Source organism: Tasmannia lanceolata, unplaced genomic scaffold, assembly GCF_043159265.1.
Source record: "Tasmannia lanceolata isolate RefF3 unplaced genomic scaffold, GAP_Taslan_0.1 ptg000012l, whole genome shotgun sequence".
In the NCBI taxonomy this organism is placed as follows: Eukaryota; Viridiplantae; Streptophyta; class Magnoliopsida; order Canellales; family Winteraceae; genus Tasmannia; species Tasmannia lanceolata.
The window spans coordinates 6371116-6385351 of NW_027518689.1; the positions used below are offsets into that span (position 1 = coordinate 6371116).

Here is a 14236-nt window from a genome sequence, read left to right on the forward strand (position 1 = left end):
CCGTTGTGGTCCAACGGCTAGTTGACTGTTTGACCCGAAAATAACCGTTTTGCCCCTGAAACGGTCATATTGAGTTAGGACATCATATATACTCATCTAATGGGTCTAAAACACTTGGGGAACATTATCCAACTCTAACAAACCCTAGAAAATCATTTGTGAATCATTTTTTGGTAAAAACTCTCACCAAACTCATTGTGCCTTGATTTTGGGAAAATCATTTGAGATTGGTTTAGGCTTTCATTTGCAAATTATTCTTGAGAGAAAGTGTGTGAGCTACAACTTGTAATCAAGCCTAGTAAGAGGCTAATACTTCTTCTTCTTCTTCATTCGATCGGTGGCAAGGGCATCCGTGTTTAATTCCCTTGGGTGAAGCGCTTAGAACTCGGCGGAGAATGAGAGTCATTGTAAAGGTGGAAGGGCATCCTCATTTAATTCCCTTGAGAGTGTAATCGCCTCGGAGCCGGGCATCGTGGAGGTCTCAATAGTGAAAATCCTCAAGTGCGACCTTGAGTAGAGTGGAGTAGGCCTTTGGCCGAACTACTATAAATCCTTGTGTCGCTTGCGTTGGTATTTCTCGATTTCTCACTCCCTCTCTCACTCTCTTATTTGTGCTTGTCTTATTATTTAGAATTGAGTGAGTTAGCATTGCCATCCAACGTGAATATCTTTACATTGCTAATTAGCACACTAAATCTCCTAATTATATTAGGGGATGTGCTTTAATTTTATATCATATGAAAATTTATTTGGATACAATATACTTGTCTTGCTTGAATGCCATGTATCCATATTTTGTGCTTCAAATGATTATCTTTTGAAATCCAAAGTCTTTATGCTTGAAATTTGATTTTTATAAGACTTTGATATCTTGCACTCAATTGTCATATCTTTTAGAAAAGGTTCCCTAGATATCCTTTGATGTCTAGTATTTGTTTTATGCTTCAATGTGAGAATCTTTTGAGAATATGTTTGTATAGATATCATGTGATTACTTTTATTCACATGCATCTATGCATGTTGTACTTAATGATCAAATCTTTGTAAAGAAATAAAATATAGATACACTAGACTTATCATGTTTGATCTTTAGATATCTATGATTGGCTATTCATACCATATGTGACATGAGACACTAGGATTGTCTAATTTGTTATCACATGTCATTGTGCCTAGTAGAAGTACACTACATCTTTGGTATGAATAGATATTTGGTTAAGTGCACACACTATAACTTAGATCTTATTCACTTAGTATCCATCCACATAACATGCCACACTTGAACTTAATGTGAAAACCATAATTGATCCTTATAGATTATTCAACCACAACTCTTGCCCATGTGTTCAAATTAAAACTTCAAGTACATCTTTAAAATTTGAACCCTTTTTGGTAGTTGATAGGAGTTAGGTTAATTGATCACATCATTCTAACAAAACCAAAAGAAAAGAAACCCATAGGTTTAAAGACTTGAACTTAAATGAAAATTTTTTGGCAATCAAATAGTATTTGAGTGAAAGTTGTGAATATGCCAAAATATTATTCTTTAAACTCTATTTTCCTTGGATCTTTCCCTAGAAACACAAAATGATATAATATGTAGGGAAGTTGAAACATGAATCTAGATTCAATGTATGACTTGATGTGAAAATATCATAGGAATCTAGAATCATATTTGGGCAGTTACTCACTTGAGTAAAATTGAAATTCACTATGGTGGTTGTATACATTAGATTGTGATGGGAACATGTGCCTCCCACACATTTTTGGTTTTGCAACAGGGCTTATGCACCTTGTGCCTAATGCCTTGTCATTTTACATGTGGTTGTGGATGTAGATATAATGTTTGTACCATGCACATTATGTGGCATGCCCTTTGTGTCCAAACATGGTAGATTATCCATGGAAACCTTGATGATCATATCTTCTCATAAGGTATACTCTCACCTTCATGAATCATGGATGTCTCTCTAAGATATGGTATTTTATTGACCATTCTCACTATGTCTTAGTCCTATAGAATTGAACTCAAATTGGTATATACATATTCTATAGTTATCACCCCTTGTTTGATAATATCTACACATATGAGATGTTAAACCTTAATCTTAAAAGTCACTCAATTGGTGCCCTTAGCCTTCTTAGATTCTAAGAGGGAGATGGTATATTCACATTAATTAAAATATCTAACAAATTGGCATTGTGCCAACATCTCAAACATGAATAGGTATACATTTATATGTGATCTCCCTAGCTAGTTATGTGTATTATATACTTAGGGAAGTAAAGCGTGAATTTGAAAAAAAATTGTGCTATGCTTGTTTATCATGATGAGCTAGACTATGGCTATCATTTTATCATGATAAACTGACACTTGGAGAGCAAGTGTCATTGTAGTCTAAGGGTTGAGTTTAACTTGGTATCTTTTGGAAAATATATCTAAAAACCTTTGAAGTCTATGCAAGGACATCCCTTTGGATTCATGCATTGCATGATTCATTTTCAAAGGGGAAGCTTAAAGGTAAATTTGTTATTAGTTACTTATCATATGATTCCTAATGTGGTTATCACCTCACATATGATAAGTACACTCATTTGGAGCATGATTGCTCCACATGGGTTGTTCAGGCTTGTCTTGTGCTTTTATGTGTGTTTTAGAGTTTAAGACAAGAAGCCCATAGCCTAGGTCTTACTGACATATTCTTCTAGGCTTTTTGACTTATCTTGGATGATCTAATATGATGTCATCTATTCCGAGAATAAGTTTTGGTGGCCAAGTATTCTATTGTCATATCTTTGGCCTATTATGTCATGTCATGCCTTAAATCTTAAGTTTATCTAAGGCCAATGACAAATACTAAGGGAGAGAGCTAATCTTTGCTATTTTTATGTTCACATGGATCATTGTGAGATGCTCACATTGTCCATTCAAATATATCCCAACTAATAGTGCTAAAAATTGCATATCCTTTTAGATATACATTCATAGGAGTAAACTAAAATTGATAATCTTAGTTTCTATGAATTTGAGTGCTTATCATGTGTATTTCTACTTGGCTATCCTTGTATCCATGATAGAGCTAGCCGTCATGCCATATATCCTAATAGTTAACCATATTATGATCAAATGTCCATTTATATGCATGACAATTTAAGAAAATATTTTTAACTTGAAAATATATTCTTGCTTATCATGATGAGTCTATAACTCCACATCACCTCATGATAAGATTCTAATAGGAATTTCAAAAATAAAAGAGGGCTTATTATGCTAAACTATACACTTGCTTGTTTTCTTTCATGATAAGTAAAATATAAGCTTTAACTTGCTAATCTATTATTTTATTACGGGTCATAGGGTAGATTTATATTGGATTTATATATATACTAAGATACACCCTAAAAATTTGTGCTAAAATTGAAATGTCTATTTATTTTTCCAACATAGGCTTGATTTGTTTAGTGATTATTCATTTCCTATGTTGATTGTCTCTTATCATGCCATATATACTTTGGATTATACTATGATTTTAATTGGTAACTCATGATAAGAAGTTAGGGGGAGCATCATATTCTCATTGAATATCTTTGATGCTTTATGTAATTGTGCTTAAATGCTTAATCCATCCATTTTGCTAATGCCAAAAGGGGGAGAATTTGTGTAATTAATTACATCCATAATCATATGCATTCTTGTACAATAATTTGTTAAATATAACTTATGCATATATTGAGGGGGAGTAGTCGCACTCATCTTGCTTACTAATCCTCATAAGAGGATCCTCCCACCTCTCTAATCAATTTGGTTTGTCATCATAAAAAAGGGAGAGATTGTTAGCCCAAGGGTTCCTCATGGGTTCACTCAATCACCTTGTTTTGATGATTAACAAACATAAATTGATTAGTCATTTATGGACTAATTATTTGCCTTGAGTGTTGTGCTATAGACAGGTAATTCACAAGTCAAATCATACTAGCACGCACCTTATTAGCCTATGCTTGAAGATGAACCAAACACAATGGCAAAGGAGCTTGGAACATACTTGGACCAATCACACCTTGGAGGTACCAAGGAGAAGCTCATCATCAACCATCTCAAAGCATTGAACAAACAAAGGAAGATCAATGAAGGCCAAAGCTTGTGGATCAACAACTTGCAAAGGAGCTAGAACCAAATAGTGGCATCACCCTTGGAAGGTATCAAGCAAAGAAGCTCAACCTTGAAGATCCCAAAGCAAGCCATGCACTCAAAGAGAAGATCAAGCAATGGCTACCTTAAGAGTTCATTCAAGAGTGGTAAAAATGGTAGATTGTATCACCTATCTCTCTTGTGTTTTCTCTTATCAAGGCACATCTTAAAACGCCTAAAAATATATTTTTCAAAGAGACCAACACACCCTTTAAGGACTTAAATGGATAAGTGAATGGCCATAGTGGTGTACCAACATGTTGGGACCCATATGGCATTCAACACAACATTGAACAAAATAGAGTTCCGAAGAAACGACCTGGATCAGGAACTAAATTTTATCAAAACTTGTTTAAGACATTTTCAAATAGTTTTAACAGATAGCTCTCATTTTTCTCATATCCATAGAGTACAGGAACGTCAAAATCCGACGAGAAATGAGGGAGATATGAATTTTACAAGTTAGACGCTAAATGTTGGAAAACCAGTCTCGGAATTCCGAGAATTATTCTCGGAACTCCGAGAATTTTTTCGGAGCTCCGAGAAATGGTCTAGGGAATAAAATCCCATACTCTGTTTGAATTCTTAGAACTCCGAGAATTTGCTCGGAACTTCGAGAAATGTCTCGGAACTCCGAGAAGTGTTTTTGTTCAAAAAATTATAGCCGTTGTGGTCCAACGGCTAGTTGACTGTTTGACCAGAAAATAACTGTTTTGCCCCTAAAACGGTCATATTGAGTTGGGACACCATATATACCCATCTAATGGGTTTAAAACACTTGAGGAATATTGTCCAACTCTAACAAACCCTAGAAAATTATTTGTGAATCATTTTTTGGTAAAAACTCTCACCAAACTCATTGTGCTTCGATTTTGGGAAAATCATTTGAGATTGGTTTAGGTTTTCATTTGCAAATTATTCTTGAGAGAAAGTGTGCGAGCTACAACTTGTAATCAAGCCTAGTAAGAGGCTAATACTTCTTCTTCTTCTTCATTCGATCGGTGGCAAGGGCATCCGTGTTTAATTCCCTTGGGTGAAGCGCTTAGAACTCGGCGGAGAAGGAAAGTCATTGTAAAGGTGGAAGGGCATCCTCATTTAATTCCCTTGAGAGTGTAATCGCCTCGTAGCCGGGCGTCGTGGAGGTCTCAATAGTGAAAATCCTCAAGTGCGACCTTGAGTAGAGTGGAGTAGGCCTTTGGCCGAACCACTATAAATCCTTGTGTCGCTTGCGTTGGTATTTCTCGATTTCTCACTCCCTCTCTCACTCTCTTATTTGTGCTTGTCTTATTATTTAGAATTGAGTGAGTTAGCATTGCCATCCAACGTGAATATCTTTACATTGCTAATTAGCACACTAAATCTCCTAATTAAGTTGGTTGTTTAAACAAGGATTTTTAAGTTTATATGCATTTGTGAAAATTGGTTAAGCTTAACTAATTCAACTTAATTAACCAAGAGATACAACTAGGGTGAAATTAGTAAAAGTTTTCAAAAGGCAAAAGTTTTATAAACATCCTATTCACCCCCCTCTAGGTTGTCAAACCAAGTCTCTACTTGGATTTCAGGGCAATAACACCAGAACAACCATATTTTGATATTTGTACAAACCTAGGTGTCTTTTCTTCTTTAATCGGCTCGTGAGAGCTTTTTGGAAAATGTAATAACCTTTTGAGAGCTCTTTGAATACGAGAAGACAAGATAGTTTGTGAAAATATGTTGTGGTGATATCATTTCCCTTTTTCTATTTACAATAAGAGGGAGTCTAGACTCATAGGCGCCATTGCAAAAATGGGGCCAAATGGCTTCCCCATTGGTCAAATCCCACTTAAGATGTCACTGAAAGTTAAGAACATAAATGTCTTCAGTGGAATTTGACCAATAGGGGTGCCCTTTACTCCCTTTTTTGCAGGGGTGTCTATGAATCTAGCATGCATTCCTCTTACAATAAATATAGGGAAGTGATATATTTGCCCCTCTCTTGATACACTGGAGCGGGCTGTCCTGAGTTATAAAAAGGAGATGGTGAATATATCACCTCCCTATATTTACTGTAAGTAGAAAAAACATGTGCAATTTTTTTCAAACATTTCGGAACAAACTTTTGAATATTTACCTCACCATATTCCTATGGAGCTTTAATATGTTGTCCAGGCAGAGATGCGTGTAATCAAGATGCCGCCCTTAATTTCCTACCTATCCTCTTAAAGCTCAAAAAATAAAAAAAATACCAAGGTGCCACCCTTGATATTTGATCTAACCGTAGCTGACTTTTTATGATTCTGTGGTTGGATGAAAATATCAAGTGGGGCACTTCTGTGTAACCACATGTGGACCCCGATCCGAGCGAGGCGGCGGGGGGACGTGCCCCACGCGCTAACTCTCTATGGATCATCCACGTGAATGGAGAGCTCTACCAAGGAACTCTCGAAAGAAGTGCCCCTCACAGTATGAGTGGCGATACAAGGGTGAGATACCTCTCGATTCGGGGACTAGCCCAGATTCGAGGCGTACCTTAAACAAAGAAGAGTCGCCATCCAAGGAAAAAGGCAAATGGACCCTGGATCCCATACTATGCTCTGTTGCAACGGATAACCAGAGATATAAAAAGAAGGTTCGTGCCTGGTTACGAATTCGGAAGGTCTAAAGAACACCTCATCCGCCCAAGTGCAAGCACCTGGTCTCTTATGCCATTTATTATTGATTTTGAAAAGTTTTGGGTGAAAGTCATATGAAATGGGAACGAATATCTCCAAGAAGACGTCTACCTAATCATGCATGTCTCGGAGACGAATAATGAACACACTTAAAAAGAAATAAAATAAGTGTCACCTAAAAGTAGCTAGGTTATGAATGTCATACCTAATTGGTGTCTAAATTCTGGTGTGCAAATACATGCATGCTACAACTAAAGGTATAGGATCTGTACATGAAAGTAAGAAAACACAATAAAACACACAACACAAATCAATTCTAAACATAACTGGATAAAATGAATCCTAAAACTCTAATGGATTGACTCGGACCAAGATGGCCGTCCATCCCAGCTGGTCTACGTATCCCGGCCTCGGGAAGAATCGGAGTCAACGTAGTTCGATGCCCTATTCTAAACTACTATGCCTAACCATCTAGAACCGCTATCCTAGACTCGATCCACTAGACTCGACTGATTTTTAAAGCTTTTTGTACGATTACTTAAATTCAAGTGAATTGTAATTTTTAGGACTCTCTATATGCCCTAACTAATGCAAGTTGGTTAGCCTTAAGCTAATGCAGGTGGGCCCTACATCCTATGTGTAACTAGGCTGTGCAACCTAAGGAAAACCATGGGCTGACTATATGTTTCTTAGTCTAGCCATCGGTTCAACTACATGTCTAACCGATCGACTCGAGGCCTCCTAACTCTAGGGACACTCACACGACAGGACACACCATATCAACAAATCAGGACAGACTCCTAACTCTAAAACACCCTAAATGTCTAGGACAAAATCTTAACTCTAAAGGAAGATCTTTTTGAAAAAGGGTTTGAATATTTTTGTAATTTTGAAAGATTTGAAATGTTTATTTTTAAAGGTTTGGCTGGACTTGGGATAAAGATCCCAAGCTGCACTACGTACCCGGTGAAAAGGGATCAAGCCAACGTAGTTCGGAAACGATTTTCCTAACTACTCCTAAATGACTCAAGATTTTTGAGATTTTTGGATTTTCAGATGTTTTTGATATTTTTTGACTCAAGAGGACAAAATCCTATCATCATAAGGGGAGGACAGGCTCCCGATATCCCGCAAAGGTTGGACAGCATCCTATGCTCTGCGGGGGAAAAAGACAGAAACACGACTTTGCAAGGGTTGGACAGCATCCTATACCTTGCAGGAGCGGATAGAAGAACATGATCTGATGAAAGGTTGGATAAAATCCTAACCCCTATGATGATAGAATTTGATTCCTGAATAAGAGGACTGACTCTCTAGACTAAGGACGGATTCCTATGCTAGTGGACTATCAAACCAAAATAAAGCTCACAAGTAATAAGGAAAACAAAAGAGACCCTGTGCATATTTGGCAAAGGAAAAACACCCAGCCGGGCCGGACAGCTACCTAGCCCTAGGGTGCAACAAATGTGCAACCCAATACCCATAAGGGTAGGGGTATGTTGCCAAGCCGAGTAAGGTGTTCTGCCAAAACTAAACGACGCACAAAGAGGAGGTTTAGCAAGAGAATGAGACTGGGTAAGTCTCTTAGACACAGAGGTAGGATAGAGAAAAATGCTAGCAAGACTAGGCAAGTCTCCTAAGCACAGAGATGAGATAGAGAAAAATGCTAGCAAGACTGGGCAAGTCTCCTAGGATGGGTTTGGGCTATCACCTTCATCGCCCTACAAGAAAAGGGCTAAGAAGTCTCTATAGAAAGAAAGAGAAGGGAGAGGGTATTACTGAGACTTAGTAATTCTCCCCTTTAAGATGGGCTTGGGCTATCGCCTTCATCGCCCTTGCAATGAGAGGGGATTCTAGTATCTAAAGAATTTTAACAGAAATCTATAAGACTGTGTTAGTCTATCAAAGAGAGAAGAAAAGGCTACCAGATAATCGCAAATTCCATTCTATTCTTATAAAAATAAATCAAGTGCTAAGCAAAGAAGAATTTTCAATAAAAAGAATATACAATCTATAGCAATCATAAAATGATAAATAACATTAATTAGTCCAGACCAGCCGCTGGATAACCTAATAAAGTAAAAGAAAACAATATCAAACACTTCTATGCCCAACCACAAACACCACCCCAATATGGGGATGAAATCAGATGATGCTAAAGTAATCATCTGATATCATATACACATGATAATATTTCTATATCCCGCCTTAAAATCAGACAGTACTCATGTCAATAATATCGAATAGAGTAGTCATCTGATCTCCTTCTTCCTATTAAACAATTTATTTAAATAAAAAGGAATGAGTATAATAAGCTTTGAGATAATCTCACCTGAACAATCCATTTATTACCGTCTTCGAACCCTAACTCAAAGCTTAGTATGAAAGAGAAGTATTAAATTTATAAGTACTGGACTATAGGCTTAATTTTGGAAATCCTTATCAAAATCTTCTCAAATTTTATTTCAAAGTACTCTTTATTCAGTTTTTTTTTACTGAGACATAGCTTGTCTCCTCAAAGGCGGTTTGATTTTTCTGAGACACGGCTTGTCTCCTAAAAGAGGCTTGATTTTTCTGAGACACAGCTTGTCTCCTAAAAGAGGGCTCTAGATGACTCTTTCATCGCCCTTGCAATGATAGAGGGAAACCTAATGTTCAAGGGTATGCATCTAAAAGACTGGGCAAGTCTTTTAAATGAAAGAGGGGAGTGCTACTTGGACTGAGCAAGTCCCCTAATGATGGGCTTGGGCTAGCGCCTTCATCGCCCTTGAAATGAAGGAAGATTGAAAGATAATTTCCAAGAATATGAGAAGAGTGAAATACAAAGAGATATGGGAATCGCACCAGTGCTTTTGCTCCTCCACAGTATGAAATTCAGGATTGTAAGAATGACAAAAATGGTTCCAGGGAAGAAGTATGCAACTGACCAGGAAACCGACCTCCACCTTTCTGAATTGCCTTTGATAGTTGTCCACACCCAAACTCCAACATACCCTGCCATAGTCCCAAGGAAAAGATAGAGAATTATCATCCCTGTCAAGAACATTCCTCGAGAAGGTGGTGACATGAACCCCAGAGCTGCAAAAACAATCGTTACAATTCCCATTCCTGCAATCTGAACGCCATCCCCAACCATCACACAAAGAAGCTTCGAGCAATCTGGCTCCCTAAAAACATCACCAACAACAAGCTTCCACCCAGAGAGCTCCTCATTAACTTGTGTGTGTGCTTCTTTATCCAATTCTTCGTATCATATTAAATCCCTTCTCACCTTTCTTAAGAGTATAACAAACACAATCCCAGCTACCACCAGGGAGATTAGAATAGAGAACCAATGAACTCGGACACCTTCCATCTTCAAGTACGTATCCCATCGAGAGGGCCTATTGAATTTCACTCTTCACAAACTCTACTTCATAAGTAAAAGTAACTCTTCCTTGGTTACGGATTATCTGAGCCTTATGGAGTTCTGTAGGGCAAGTCACGGCATCGACTTTTTCGTACATCTTAAGCTTTGACATGGCTTCCAGATCATGCTTAACACTACAAGGGACAACCTCAAACCCAACTATCTCATAACCGGATGCCTTTTTCCTGTCTGTTTCTAAAATTACACCCAAGCCCTCTTTCTCAGTACCAATTATCTCCACACCACTGCCTTGGTACTCATGAACTAAAACCCTCATTCAGGTAAATCGTCAAAGATCATGTTCACCTGATAAAGATCATGGGATCTCTGCTTCAAGAGCTTCACCTCATCTTCATTTAACGGTTGCGAAGTGCAGAGATAATTGGACGCATTCACATACATGCGAAAATGATAAGGGGAGTTAACCATCTGATCACCCATAAGAAGTTGTCCCATATTCTCTGCCCTCTTTTTATCCCAACAGATAGTTTACAGTAAGGGAGGCTGTAATAGCTGAATGGAAGCGCGGTCTCAATCGAGGTAAGTGAATTAACCATGACATATATTTCTTCACCTAGTGAATATGTGTGCATATAATAGGATCCTTCCAAGCCTTGATTTCCTGACTTATAATCAGAATTTTCAGTACAATCGAAGCTTTCGAAACCACATGATGTGCCGATCAAATATTATGAAATTTATGCATGCTCAAGAACATAAACCGGCTTGTCCTCCTCTGATTGTACAGTTCTTCTGATAGAAAGCAAAAGATGTATCTCATCTTCTGTTTTCTTCAATTTTCAGTTCTCATTACCACAAAGATTTCATAAAATTACCAGATCAAAAGCTTACAAGGTAAGAAAAAGATACGATCTTAGGTTTCAGAGTGGGAATCAGAACATAAGTAGTTCAGATCTCATACTTTAGAGTAGAACTAGGGTTTCAGTTAGGGTTTGAGGTAAAAATTGAAATTCTAGGGTTTCTCAAACTGAAATTGAGACATGATGTGCGGAAACAAAGGAAATTGAAGAAGATTTAAGAAAAACAAAAAGAAAATATGCTGGCCGGAGTGCTACCGGAGCTCGAGTGTTGCCGGAGAAGAAGATAAGGGTTTGGGGATTTTCTCCTCTGCTCAGCTCTCTCTCTCTCTCTCAGCTCTATCTCTCTCTAATCTCTCATTCTACAATTTCTATATAGATCTAGGGTTTCCTAAAGCTGAAAACGGGGTTCAAATAAAGAGAACACAACAGAAGATAGAGATCTTCACATAGAGGAAGAAAACAAGTTAGAATTTTGACCGGAATATGGCGAGTTCGCCGGAGTAGGTAACCGGGGAAGAAGATGCCGGACGAAGATTTGCCGGAATGGAGGACAGATTCTGGTAACAACGAGGTAGAAGATAGCAACGAGATGATTGAGACCGGCAATGGAGAAGCGAAGATGGCCGGAGGAATCGGAGAAGAAGATCTAAACCAGAAAATCCCATTTCCCCCTCTCTCTGTTAAAAAAAAATGAGATTTTTTCTCTCTTTAAAACGAAGTTATCTGCTTTTTATAACAAAATAGGGGTGCGGATATTGACACTACACGTTGATGGGGCGCGCGAATTGCGCGATTTTTTTTGATAAACGCACGAACAATCGTGTCTTATTCGAAATTTGTTCTGCACCGCTCCAGGATAATTCACCCCCCTTTTCTGGGAACTTGCACCACGACATTGCTTGACTCGTTCGCTAGGCAAACGCGCTCGGATTTCGACGAAATTTTGCAGAGACCTAGCTGGGATCCTACCCTAGCTTAGGGTGAATGTTGGGATCCTATCTCACTGATTTGATGGGAGTTTTGCACAAACATTGAGTGTTTAGGGCACGGTCAAAATGGGGTGTCTACACCACATTGCGTGCATACATGTTCATACACCATATAATTTCTCTTCTATAACAAAAGGAATGGAATGATACGTCAGCTCAATTTTCATTACTCAAAATCTCATTTAATTCAAAAAATTTAGGGTGTAACTTAAATTTTTTATATTTAATTTGTAAATGCGAGAAGTTCTAAATTTTTTGGATTTTCTAAAGTTTAGAATGGGGCATCAAAATTCGGGGATTTTAGCTTATTCATAAAATTTTGTTACGATGCTCCAGATATGCAGTCTAACACTCGATATCTAACAACCATGGCCATCATCAAACTATTGTAACTATAAAGTTTTTATACGGTGTCCGCACACAGGTGCAAGTATTAGTTCTTTTTAATAAATATTTTCAGGCCCATATGGTTTGATGATACAAACCATTCATTTTTTTAACCCCTACTTAGATAGGCCACATCCCAAAAATATATCCATGGTATGATCCTAACCGTCCTTCTTTCGAGGGTTCTATAATGCCGAAATCATGTCGTCCCTCTATAGATCAAAGGGCTAGGAACATATTATGGAGATGATTTTCTTCGACATGACTTATCTAAGTCGAGGCCCAACAAATGAATGGTTTGGAAATTTGAATCATGTGGGCCCCACTATACATTAAAAAAAATAATACTGGCACCAACGTGAGGACACCATATCAAAGTCCATAACTATACAATTAAGAACTTGAAAATGGGTAGGAAAAAAAACTATAGTGATCCGAAATGCATTTGAACATATACTGCCAATCAATTTGGGGTTATTTTCATAGGAGATATAAGCTGAGCCTCATTGAGTCTGCATTCTAGATCAACAAAAGGTTCATGAAAATGGAATTTACACTTTGCTATTTGGAAACTGAGACTCTGTAAGCCCAAGGGTCTACTCTCCTATCTTGTTTTGATGATTCTAAACATAATTGATTGTGTTTTTGAATACTAATCAATTTGCTTTGAAGTGTTGTGTTTGAGATATGATTGATCATTGAAGAAACCAACACACAACATGGTCATGCTTGGAGATATCCCATACAAGAGTCAAAGGAGCTAAGTGAAGCTCTCCTCATCTCTCAAGCAAGCATACACAAGATGGAAGATCAATTGAAGACCAAGACTAAAGAGAAGTTGAAAGCTACATAGGTATCATTGTACATCCTTTCTCTTTAGATTTCCAAGTCAAGGCAAAGTGTTTTCAAAATGTTTTTCAAAGAACACTTAAGAACTTAAAATGGATTAGTGAATGCTTATGTGGTGGACCAACATGTTGGGACCCTCATAAACATTCCAAAATAATCATAGGAGATGAGTTCCAAAAGCCAAAAATCAAACAAGAAATAAAATCTCAAAATAAGTGGATTTTTAGGCTTCTCGGAACTCCGAGATTTTTTCTCGGAACTCCGAGCTCGGAACTCCGAGAGTTCCCTCGGAACTCCGAGAAAAGGTCCAGTAGCGTCTGGACATTTTCTCGGAACTCCGAGAAATTTTCTCGGAACTCCGAGAAATGGTCCAGTAGAAAAATTCCATTTTCTGGCCGTTGTCTCGGAACTCCGAGAATATTTCTCGGAACTCCGAGAATTCTCGGAACTCCGAGAATGGTTCTCGGAACTCCGAGAACCTTGCGACAGCTCAAAAAAGAGCCGTTGGGTTTTGATTTAAATTTTGATTTTTGTTATCTACACCCCCAAACGGTCATATTTTGAGGAGAGACTATTTATACAATATCTAGAGGATTATTTCCTCCCTCTTGATTTTTGAAAAACCCTCTTAAGCACTCAAGCAAACTTGCAACCCTTTCAAGCTTAAGATTTTTGGTTTTTCCCAAACTTGCCTTTCACTTGTGAACCTATTGAGTTTGGATATTTTAGAGCTATCACTTGCAAATCCTTGTTGAAGAGCAATCAAGGAACTACAAAGGGCATCAAGCTTTCAAGAAGAAGCCAAGCTATCAATCCTTCATATCTTGTATAGGTGGCTAGGGTATTCCGTTTTTAATTCCCTAGAGAGCAACCGCTTAGAACTCGGCGGAGAAGGAGAGTCTTTGTAAAGGTGTAAGGGCATCCTTGTTTAATATCCC

The 14236-nt window shown here is 37.9% G+C and overlaps 1 pseudogene; it reads right to left on the reverse strand.

Moving 5' to 3' along the window:
* Positions 1–9601: 9601 nt before the first annotated feature.
* On the reverse strand, positions 9602–11033 carry LOC143888506 (transmembrane 9 superfamily member 12 pseudogene; annotated as a pseudogene).
* Positions 11034–14236: the final 3203 nt, after the last annotated feature.